Below are 12,520 nucleotides of genomic sequence, written 5' to 3'. Positions count from 1 at the left end.
GAAACAAAACCAACGGTTCAAAACACATAAATATAAAAGTGAGGAAAGCAATTTTATGTGTTTTGCCACCGCCTTCTGGGCTGTTTTTACTAAGCAATGGGGTAAACAGCTGCTGGCTTGATTATGTAAATGAACCACGGTTCAGACCCATTAAATATGAACGCAGTCCAGCAGGAGCAGGGTGAGGGGGAACAATAGAACTCGGGTTAGGACCAGGCAATCGAACCAAGTGTGTAAGCACCCTAAATTGTTTCTTTAGCACCAAAGCAGCATGTTAGAATGATTTCTGAAGGAACATGTCACTCGGACTTTAGATTTTATTTTTTTTTAATTGTAAGAATATTGTTGAACATAAGAGTTTCTTCTTTGAAAAAATAAAAATCTTAATACAGCCCAAACTTTTCAATGGTGGTGTACATGAAACATTGCTGGGGAGTTCATTAAATTTTGAAGGAACAACGTCTGAGCAATAAAATTTTAATCTGGACTCACATATTGGGAAATAGTTGCGGAAATTCTCAATCACACAGTTTTCTTCACACAGTTCCTGAAGGAATTACCTTATTACTGGGATGTTCATGTGCTCCATTATGAAGTGAACCAATAACTTCCCTCACGGAAATCACAGTTCTTTTCATGTTAGGATGAAATTTATTTAGTCTCTCCAAATATGTCTGAATCCATCCCAGTCAGAAGTGAGCCATATATGACATAAATGAGAAGCGGCGGACTAGGTTACAATCCAGTCCATAGCGAGCACATGCCTTTCTGATAGAGCAAATCCATTTCAATTCTATTGAAAGTATCAAAAGAATAGATATGTGTTCATTTCATACTCCACTCGAGAGCTCAAAGTAATCTGAGCTTAGCGAGTCCCTCTCATGAGAAGTACGAGAGGGAGGGCGAAGAGGATAGAAACTGTTCAAACAAAGTGAAGAGGATGAGACATTAAATTAGAAATGTTCTATTTGGCGGCCTGGTGGATTCCAACTGACGTGAGAGTGAAAAAGGCTTTACATAATCGTGAAACAAAAGGTGGAAGACTGGCATGGCTTTAGCTAGTTGTTTCACTCCGGAATCCGGGTTGGCTGCCGTAATGAAGACGTCCTCGGTGACATTGTACAGCCACAGCGTCGCTAAAGGAAAAGAGGTTGAGCGGCCACTACTTGAAAAGCCATTTCGGCTTTGATATGTCAAGGCCGTATGAGGTTCTGTAGGATAAGCAGTTCCCTTTGCAAATTACACAACAGAGAGAGAAAGTACTTGCAGGGGATTTTGTTCATTGGAGCATAGCCGCTAGGGCACTAGGTTATGAAGTTTAATATTTATGGCGCCTGTTCAAAGAGAATTACACAAGAGAAGACGGATGCTAGGATGGTACTTCCAGGCACGACACCATCCTCAGTACTCTTCTGAATGTCACAGAGAATGAGTGTGTGCGTAGCAGTGGACAAATGTAGTTTGTTTTCATTCCTGTGTGAACATTAGTAACTATGAGGGGGTTGATGTTTGGCTGGTAGCATGTTAGTTGCTGAAACAAATGTGCCGCACACGTCCTGTGAAGCCAAACATTTAGATCGCCATTTGGTAACTGGCTCCAGTGTAGTTCATAAACCCCATCCTCTCCATGTAAAATAATGGGACGTGAGCCAAACTAAAAAAAAACAATTACACTTCAAATAATTTTTTTTTTCAAAAGATGGTCTCCATCAATTTAGGTAGGACTATCACGCTAATGTGTGTTCAAGGGTTCACTTTTCTAATCAATTAGATTTTAGTATATTTATTTGATGCTATAACAAGGGGGGTGTGGTGTTGTGATTGCCTGGCATATCACATGCTATATCATCAAAGCTAAAAATTGCATACATTTTGTATCATATAGGTGTTTCTTCCATACGGATCTGGCATTTTGGGAGAGTGACACCGATATTTTTTTTAACTGGGTTCCAGAGTGAATAAACCTGTGTTGTGAATCTGTATATTTTCTGAAACGATGACGTCATCAGCCCACTTCTCGCCCCTATTTGAGACACCGCTATGTCATGTAACAGCAACAAAAACATGAACATACACTAAACGATTGTCTTTTTATTAACTAACATTAACACAGATTAATAAATGTATTGTTCTATGTTCATTTGTATACCGAGCACAAGGTTTTTGCGAGGTTCATGTGGACATAGCCTAAACATTTGCCTGTGCTTTCAGTTAGCCTTCGTTTTGTCAAATAGCTTAACCTGATGACTTAGCATAGCACTACTACTTCTCTTACTGACTAAAACAAGGATGGAGATAAAATGCTACATTTTTGATCCAGCACTGAAGATCCACCATCTAATTCCTAAAACCAAATCTACATTGGTCTATATATCTATTCTGGCAAAGTAATTTTTTATAGTTTTACCAACCCAGTTCTATTTCAAGCACTTCTTTTTAAAAGTTAAGAGTCATAATACTCAAAGCACAGCTACATTAAGTACATTAAATCTGCTTAAAAGTAAAGGAAAGTATGAACAAAAGAAAGACAATGCAGATAAATGAGTCTAGAGTTTTAATGAATACCTTTGTTGTTCTTTTGAAATTTAAAGTAGGTCCCATCCCTTGTTCCTCAACTTGATAAGGAAAACAGCCTGCCATGTTCAGTGCAGAGGCGGAGCGATCCGTCTTCATCGTACAACAGAGGAACATATTTCTCTATGGGGGAAAGCACTAATTGCAGTTAAACTTTTCCGCTAAAGTACTGTCTTGGTGAACAATCAGTCGTTCTGCCGCAGACAATGGAGACAAATCAAGGAAAATTCAACCTACATGAAACAATTAACCATCCAAACATCAGCCCTGCATGCAAAGGGGATTGTTTTCTGTGATGAATACTTGACTTGAGGTAAGAGATGAATAAGTCTCAGAAGGTTTTATCTTTTTTGATTTCTTTGTTTCCAAATAGAAAACTTGATGACAACTTGATTCTCTTTTTACTTTTGTGTAAATTCCGGTCCATATTACACCTAGTTCTAACCAAGAACTGCCCACTAAACTATCTTGTTGACTTTTATAGTGACTATCCACAGTTCGCTGGCAGTAGACTACTTGTAAAAAGCATTGTGCATAAGGTAACAAACAACTAATCTGATTTGATTTGGACACACACACACAAAAAAAGAAATCCTGTAAATGGCCTATACATATATTTATTTGAGTGCTTGGGTATCACAGTGTGTGTGCATATGTTGTTGAGCAAGCGTACTCCACACTGCAGTTTATCAAATCACACCTTCAAGGTCACTATTACAGCACAGCCTCTCTCTCTCTCCTTCTTCTTCCTCTCTCTCTCTTTCCATTTCCTCTGGAGCATTTTTCAGTTGTGCGCTGTTTTCTCAATGAGATAACGTGCCGTTTTCCCCAGCTGTCTCTGCAACTTTAAATGCATGACTACCCATTCCAATCTCCCTATAGGGGAACAGAATGAGTCTACTTTACTTCAGTGGGGTCTGCTGCAGGCCGGCAAGCCTCTCCGGGGACAATGCATTTAAACTCACCACATCCCACAAGCCTCAGATGGAGAGCAGATTTCACAAATCATCATATCAGTTTAAAGCAAAAAATATGCATAATCATGATACACTGTCATGTTTCATTGCATATAGAGTGATAGATATATCCAAATGACATACATACATTGATTCTCATAAATCAGTGTTTTGCCAGCCTTTCATTTTTAAAAAGATGGCATTTCCAATTTGAAATTAATCTGAGATAATCTCTAATGATTTGGGGGGAAAATGTACCATTTAATTTTATATTCTCTTTATTATATTAAAATCATGACATTAAAAATAAATTAATAAACTATCGCCTAAGCTAGAATTCAGCATAAACTGAAATTAGGCAGTTAATTAATCATTAAATTAATTAAATTAACTGCATAATTTTATCACATTATTTTGTTATGGTTAATCATGTCATGAAAGTCCTCTTTATGGATAAATATAAAAATTCAATTTATAATATAACTTCTTGTCAACATTGTCATTTATGATTTTTTGTTGTTGTTGTTGTTTTACAATAAATACAGACAACCATGATTTATGATTTTTCATTCTTGTGATTTGTCAGGCTGTTTTGTCACCAATTGTAAAGAAAATGTTTTGAATATTTAGAAAATGTAACCCTTACAAAAAATTAACCATGGTTTTACTACAAACTAAAAAAAAAAAAATCCTTGTTACCGTAGTTAAACCGGTAACCACATATTTACCAGATTTTACTTTCTCTTTGGAGTGTAACTAGCTTTTGGTGCATGAAGAAGATCTGTAAAGTTGCAAAGACTAAAGTCTCAAATCCAAAGAGATATTCTTTATCAAAGTTAAGACACGTTCCCCTAAAACGGCTCATTCAAACACGCCCCCACATGTCTACGTCACTATGTGGAAATATTTGCGTAATGCTGCCCAAATGTTCACACAAAGAAAGAACGTGCAGCCATGTCAGAGAGATGCTGTGTGTATCTAGGGCGAAAGCAAAAAGCACTTTATTTGGCTTTCTAAAGTAGATGCATTTAGGAATCATTAAGATTACTTACAACAGAACAGCAACCCATTTTATGGCGACCACTATCTAGGAGAGGAGGTAATTCTGACTTTGCTACAACAATCTGGCGCTTCTGAATTAGCTGCTGTAAGTATGTTTTGTTATTAGTTTAAGTATTTGCTGTTGAATGTTCAAATGTGGAGTTCTGCACATTGCGTGTGTGTTTGCGCGTGCTGTGAGAGAGAGAGAGAGACAGGGTCACACAGTGGAGTCAGCTGTCTTAACCGTCTGTGGCTTGTGTACTGCAAACACATACGAGCTTCATCCTTGTGTCTGTCACGTGACTTTGCTCTGATGGTAAAACTAAGAACATTATTAACTGTCTTAAAATTTATTTAGAAAGATGAAGCTCATACACATACACAAAAATACACATATTTTTGATGTGTATTAGTAATGTAATAAGTTGTATGGCTATCAACATCACATATAAAATTAGGTATAAAATATCAGGAGGTAAAAGAAAGTTGTAGTCATATGGGATCTTGTACCTTTCATAATATATCATATTGATTTTTCACATAGTGAATATGTGCGTGTGGCATTTGAGTGCTAATGCACCTGAGCCCTTGAAACAGGATGCAAGATAAAAATAATCCTGCTTGGAGCCAGCAATGCTAATCAATACACTTCCAGGCTTGGCTGCTAACATTAGCTTGGAAGGCTAAAGTGGCTAGATCTTTGAGATTAAATTCATTGTGTCGGCTGGGAATTGTTTTGCCTTTGCTTGCATTTGTGTGTAATCAAAAGGACAGGTAGTCCCAGTTGACTCATTTAGTTCTGTTGTTGTTGTAGTTTAAGTGTGCTCTTGGCTATTTGTTCATTTATGTGTGTATGTGTGTGCGTGCGTGTTGCCATTTCTTGCTCATTATCTCAAAGGGCTGCTGGTAAAAGATCCACCTGAGTCTCTCGCAACCTCTTTGCCAAAAAAATTTTTATAAATGGAGAGAAAACACAGACCCTGATCAGGCTATCAGTGTTCCTCCGAGCATGAGAAAGCCAACATAATGAATGATCAAAGGAAACAAGCTAACTTGCTAATGCAGGAGCAGTAGGCTGTACGTGGTTTGTTGCAATGATTTTGGACATACAAACAGTAAAATTGAAGCTGTATAAGATAGGCGATGTGTGTCTTGATTTTAAACTACTTTCTCCTATTCCAGCTTAATATACAAAGACTGCTAGACATAGTTGAGTCTCTGTGCTGTTTGTTGCTAATACACTATTTGCTAACAGGAAAACTGACAGGAAGTAATGTGGGGAAATGAGGAACAGACCCAAAACTGAAAAACTGATTTGATCATTTAGCTGCCTGTCCAATATAGCCCTCCAACTGTTTTTGTATTTATGTAGCAATGTCAGAATCATACACAAATCTTTGGGGAGTCAAGTCCTGTCTGAATGATTTTTTGACAAATCTGACTGAATCAGTAACTGATTTATGAATCAAAGAGCTGCATCTTTCAAACATCTGTATAGGTAGCCAATAACCACGGTTTTGACTGGTGAACTGAACAGCAAGTTGCTTTATTAGCCAGGTAGCAGAAATGCTAACAAATAAAACAAATGCTACAAGAAATATGTTTATGAGTTGGCTGTATGTCAGTTTCGAGATAGATACATAAAAATAGTAAATAGCATATCATTCAAATGTGAAAAAGGCAAAAGATGATGAATTTAGTATTGCTTAATTTAAAAACGAATTGTGTTCTTAATTACTTTTTTTTAATAAGCTGAGTTGTAACAGTGTTTCGAAACAAATGAATTTTTGTGATTGCATTTGGTTAAGCACAGAGAAGCATTTTAAGAAACATTCTGAGTCATTAACAAATGTTTTAATTATAATACAGAAAGCCTGAAACAATCTGTTGACTCTTATTTTCAACAAGAACACAAATTATAGTTCCATAATTCATTCGCACAGTCTGCTACAAATCTCTAATTCATGTTAACAGAATTTAAGGCTATGGTAAGACCCAATTTAGCAGGGAAACTCCCATAAGCATGATATATTGTTGCTGCTACTTTTATGTGGCTAATCTCATTATGGATTCTTATCACCATGTGAAGTTTCCATGCGCAGTATGAGAGAGCGAGATAAGGCTGGGTTTTAAAATCATTTTAGGCCTGGCCATTGTGATAAAAAATTATAACCTGTCCTCTTATCGTTCAAGCGCAAGAGAGAAATCATCTGATGTAAAGGTATGTTTTTGCCAAAATAGACAAAAGAATGCTTCTTTTTTATTGGCTAACTGTTGAACTGCGTTGCTGTCATTGGTTCACTCATTCCGTGCTTCACTTTCATTGGCTCACAGGTCGCCAGGCCCATAGCGACGACAGTTGGGGATTACCAGAAAGCTGCCAGAGCTTCTGTTTACATTTGTGAGATACCCTCAGGTTTCTGTTTACCTCATACTCTATGAATCCCTGCAGTTATGTGTCATCTTCTTTTTATATGGCTCGCCGGCTAATATAGAGGGATTTAGCAACAGGAGGTTAATTTACAGCTAAGAGCATCAGGGAAAGGAGGGGATATGTCTTTCCTGTCCCACCTTATGGTGAGTGACACTTCATATTAGCACATAATGAGTAGCATGGTCAACGAATGATGGGGACGAAAAGGATTTACGGCTTTAATGACTTCAAGGAAGGGGTAATACTGTACAGTAACTGCTCAGTTAAAGGGGGAAAAATATACTATTTATAAAAGAGTGAAACTGGCATACATAAACATTCAAAAATATAGCTAGCATAGTGCCCTTCTGTAAAATGACACAATATATATATAAGACAGTTCTGACAGTTCTGGAAAATCTATCTATCTACAGTATCTATCTATCTATCTATATACTATCTATATATATAAATATATATATATATATATATATATATATATATATATATATATATATATATATATATACATATATATATATATATATATATATATATATATATATATATATATATATATATATATTTATATATATAGATAGTATATAGATAGATAGATAGATACTGTAGATAGATAGATTTTCCAGAACTGTCTTACTTATAATATATATTTACTTTTTTAAATAATATTTACAATGGATTTTCAATGTTTCATCAGCTTATTTTTTGTGTGTTTCTGGCTGAATGTCTGAAAGAACTACTTTGAACAGACTGTTGTTGTATTTGTCTTGTTTTAATTTTACTAAATTAATCATAGTGTTTCTAAGTACATAAAAGTATTTTAGTTAATATGGAGTTTATTCAGAATAGTCGTTATATATTCAATTATTCTGTGTAAATAAATTGTATGTAAAACTATACTTAACATATATTGTTGCATTCAGTTCAAAGGGACGATTTACACACAAACAATTTTAGTTTTATGAACAAATTGTATGCAAATTAATTATCTAAACAATGAAATAGCATTATTACAGTATTACACTGAAATATATCATTACATTGAGCCCAAAAAGTATTTTCTTTTTTTTTGTTTTGTCAACTTGAACAATCAACAATCCACAGAAAAACAGTCAGAAAAGCCACAAATATATACATATACAATATATACAGTCTAAATATATTTACTTAAAGTCAAACCCAAATGATTTTCAAACCCTACTTTACCTTATAAATATGGCATTTTTACAGGATTAACAGGACTTCCTTTTATTTGATGAGAATTGTTTAGATGGTAAAAAATGACAAGTGTTTGGAGGGAAGGGGCTAAAAAAATAATAGGTATTGATTATGTCAGCATTTAACTTTACAGACTTTAAAGTTCTTGTAATATCCTTTCTTACTTTACTTTTCAAAGTTTGCTTCTGTCCTTGCTTGACTGATTTGCTTTCTACATTTACAGACACGCACAAGACTCAAAAGGCACAGAAGAAGGAACAAAACAGAGACGAAGAGCGAGCGCTAATATCCATCCTGTGAACGTAATCATTCATAATGTGTATTTTTGAGATGTGACTCACACAGTGTCTCGGTGTCAGTCTCTCTTGCATCTGTTGTGGCTTCAGAAATCATCTCCGAGGAGGTGAGTAATGGCAACAGCGGGGAAAGAGGAAGGCATCAGATATTCAACACATCGTGTCATCTCTCCTCTGCTTTCTGTACCTCAGGAGGATCCATAAACTTCAAGAAAACATTAGCCTTGCAGATAAAGATGTCCCCCTAAAAAGCAACACAAGAGAGACGCTTTGAAGATGAAGGCGCCCATCCATCTTTATCAGATTAACAAAAAAGTGAACGGAGATTGTAAATGGCGTGGTTCGGATCCTTTCAGTAGTGTTATGACTCTAGTTTTTACGTAGCCCAACCACAAAACTGCCCACATTTGAAACGTATTTTGGTCTCAGTGTTTTTGTCACCCTTTACCTGTTGAAAATTAATTGTGAAAACTTGTTCACGCAGGAAGCAGCCGCACAGCAGAGGGTATTAAACCTGCACATCCAGTCGTATTTGTTATGATGAACTTTGGGGCCGATAATTCGCAACCCAAGCGTCCAATTACGCAGTAGACTGCAGGGCCACTTTAGATTTAATTAAAGGCAAGAAAACTAATATTACTTGTCACCGCACCTGATGGAGCACGATCTTGGCGAGGCTTGCTGCTCATTAGCGGATTGGGGTAGGAAGTTGCACCTCAATGATATACTGTTAGCATCAACCTGACAGACCATCACTGAATATTATGCAGTATGTATTCATATGCTGAAAGTGAGAAGAGAGGGAGGGAAAGAGAGAATTTGTAGGAAGAAAAGATCAAATTGTGCTAGACATGATTTCGTTTGTGGTGATGTCACAATATAACTATATAAAGCTTCTTAAAATGCATTAGGTTATTTTTAAATCAAAATTTTCAACAATCTATTAGGGGTTTTATCATTTGAAGAAAGAATTTTTATATAAATATTTATTTATATATAGTAAATTCAGTATTTAAAAAATAATGTAATTATTTTAGCATATAAACATTTCAATTGTATAATATAATATAATTTTAATATAGAATTATATTCTATTAACATAGAATATAATTAAAACCATTAATATAATAATTTAAATATTTGAATTAAAATTGATTAAAATTATACTGTTATATAATTAGAAATGTCCAAAAAGTAAATTATTACAAGAAAAAAAAATATATTGCGTTAATATTAAATAACTTTATATCAGATTTATATATATATATATATATATATATATATATATATATATATATATATATACACGTTCCATGGTAAAATTACAACAGTGTACAGGATTGAAACGACATCAGGGTGAGTACATTCTGAAAGTTTTTAGTTTTGCATGAGCTATTTGTTTAATTGGCATGAAACTTATATAATATAAAAATATCAATGATAAAAAAGTCCTAAAAATATGCTTCATTTTCTTTATATGTGACCTGTACATGTTTTCATGAGATACACCCTGAGGCTCATAATAACCTCATTAATTGATTTTGGACAGTCATGACTGAGTGTATTTCCTATAAATTGGGGAGAAAAACTTAAAGCCAATGAAATATATTTCTATTCATTACAACCGTCTCGATGTGGAAGACCTGCGTCAATCCCTATGATGTAATTTAAGATCATCTCTCCTTCATCACATACAGCAACCATGAGTCAGGGATTACAATGAAGGCAGAAAAGCGAGAGAGCACCGAGTCGACTATATGGCCTCTAAAGACTGCAGAGTTTTTAGGATGTATTATAAGCCGTGTCCCTCGCCATAGCTTTAATTGGCTCAGTTTCTCTTTTGTGTCAGATATCACAATACCATGAATTAAGGGCTGTTTTATTACCACCCGCATCTCCACCACACGAGCTCTCCCTGACTAATTGAAAAGTGGTGGAACAAGGAAAGCAATTTACTCACCTAGAAATTACTTTTCATGATAACAATGCCATTTTTCAAAGCCAGGCACTTCCGTTCACAGTCCCACTTCTTAAGAGGGAGCCATTATTTGTGTCGGAGGGGAAGAGAAAAGCCTATTTGCATTCCATTACAAGTCGAATTGGCACCCGGCAATGAGGAAGAGTATGGCAGGAAGAAACGGAGAGATACATATTTCACACCGTCTTTGGAAAATCTTGCACTTTGTGCTTAAGTTGCGCTGATGCAGTGTTATTGGGTGAAAAAAATCTTTATAATACAAATTTGATTTTTCCGTCCAATTTTGCACTTTTATTCATAGATACAGAAGAAGGGGAAAGAAAGGCTGTAATTTATTTTTTACATTTTTCAATAACTGTAAAACAAAGCATAAGAATATGCAAAAGTGATCCCCACAAATTGGTGACTAACTAAATTTCAATATAAAACTGCATATATTGTATTTAGCAGCAAAATATGTGAGATAAAAAAAATCACATAAATAAAAAAACATTAAAACAGACAAAATGGACTAAGACATTTTTACATTTAGGAATCCATCATTAAAATATTATATTACCAGTTTCTAGAATCTAAACAAATAATGAAATGAACTATTACAATTTAATTTCCATTAATATTTAAAATGTATAAATTATATTTATTGTATGAACATTACTGACATCAATTAGTTACTAGTTAATGTGAAAATGTTTGAGTGGAATACAAAAATGGCAGCAGTACCGCCAGATGCATTTAGTTTTATTTCTTCAATGGATGGAAAACTGCAAGAACATTGTGTCTAGACATATCATTTCAATGCAACGTATTTTAGTGCATATCTTTTTTCATTATATATCAGTTCAAAGCAACTTTACAGAAGATAGTACATTAATGCCTCCAGTAACCAAGCCAAATGTAACTGTGACACAATTTTGTTTCCGAGCAGACTAATAAAAACCTGTGCACCTGGACTCCCGGAAGTTGCATTGCAGTCAGGCAATCTGTTCGGAGCGTGTGATTTTTACAAATGTGTTTAAGTTTCATGTGCAAAAAACAGTAGACTGTAGGCTGTATGTTAAAGTGAAGACACAGGATGTCGCAGCTCGACAAGGAAAAAATATTAATTCAAGGTGCAAAATACCAACACGTTCTCACTTCCATCTCGTCACATATTGACGTTTGGTCAGGACTCCTTGGCGTCACTTTTTGACAAGCAGTGTCCCCCATTGTTTTCAGTTGTTTGTCGTAACTTAATGGTTTGTATGCATTTGTAAAAAATATAAACAATTTTATTTAAATGTATACTTTCATTGCACTACCTAGCCCCCCCACCCCTACCCTAAACCTACCCACTTCTGAGCAATATAAAACACATAACAGACAAATATAAGTACAGTCACGGGTATTTATTGCAAAAACTGACCATAAACAAGCAGGATAAAAGCATTACAAACAAGTCGTGTTGCATTTCAAGTTTTCTGAAGCCATACAATATCTTTATGCGAAGCAAAGTAAAGTTTAAGGTAAAAGTAAAATACAGATCCTTCTCAAAAAATTAGCATATTGTGATAAAGTTCATTAGTTTCCATAATGTAATGATAAAAATGTAACTTTCATATATTTTAGATTCATTGCACACCAACTGAAATATTTCAGGTCTTTTATTGTTTTAATACTGATGATTTTGGCATACAGCTCATGAAAACCCAAAATGCCTGTCTCAAAAAATTAGCATATTTCATCCGACCAATAAAAGAAAAGTGTTTTTAATACAAAAAAAGTCAACCTTCAAATAATTATGTTCAGTTATGCACTCAATACTTGGTCGGGAATCCTTTTGCAGAAATAACTTCTTCAATGCGGCGTGGCATGGAGGCAATCAGCCTGTGGCACTGCTGAGGTGTTATGGAGGCCCAGGATGCTTCGATAGCGGCCTTAAGCTCATCCAGAGTGTTGGGTCTTGCGTCTCTCAACTTTCTCTTCACAATATCCCACAGATTCTCTATGGGGTTCAGGTCAGGAGAGTTGGCAGGCCAATTGA

General features: G+C 35.2%; 1 long non-coding RNA gene across 1 annotated transcript; it reads left to right on the top strand.

Moving 5' to 3' along the window:
* The first annotated feature begins 6,947 nt into the window (after window positions 1–6,947).
* LOC132159113 (uncharacterized) lies at window positions 6,948–9,050 on the top strand. Its single transcript, XR_009437784.1, has 2 exons — window positions 6,948–7,148; window positions 8,447–9,050. It is a non-coding gene; the product is annotated as an uncharacterized LOC132159113 (long non-coding RNA).
* Window positions 9,051–12,520: the final 3,470 nt, after the last annotated feature.

This window comes from Carassius carassius, chromosome 16 (assembly GCF_963082965.1).
Source record: "Carassius carassius chromosome 16, fCarCar2.1, whole genome shotgun sequence".
Lineage (NCBI taxonomy): Eukaryota > Metazoa > Chordata > Actinopteri > Cypriniformes > Cyprinidae > Carassius > Carassius carassius.
The sequence above is the reverse complement of the archived record's forward strand: the minus strand, read 5'-3'. Positions and strand labels throughout refer to the sequence as shown.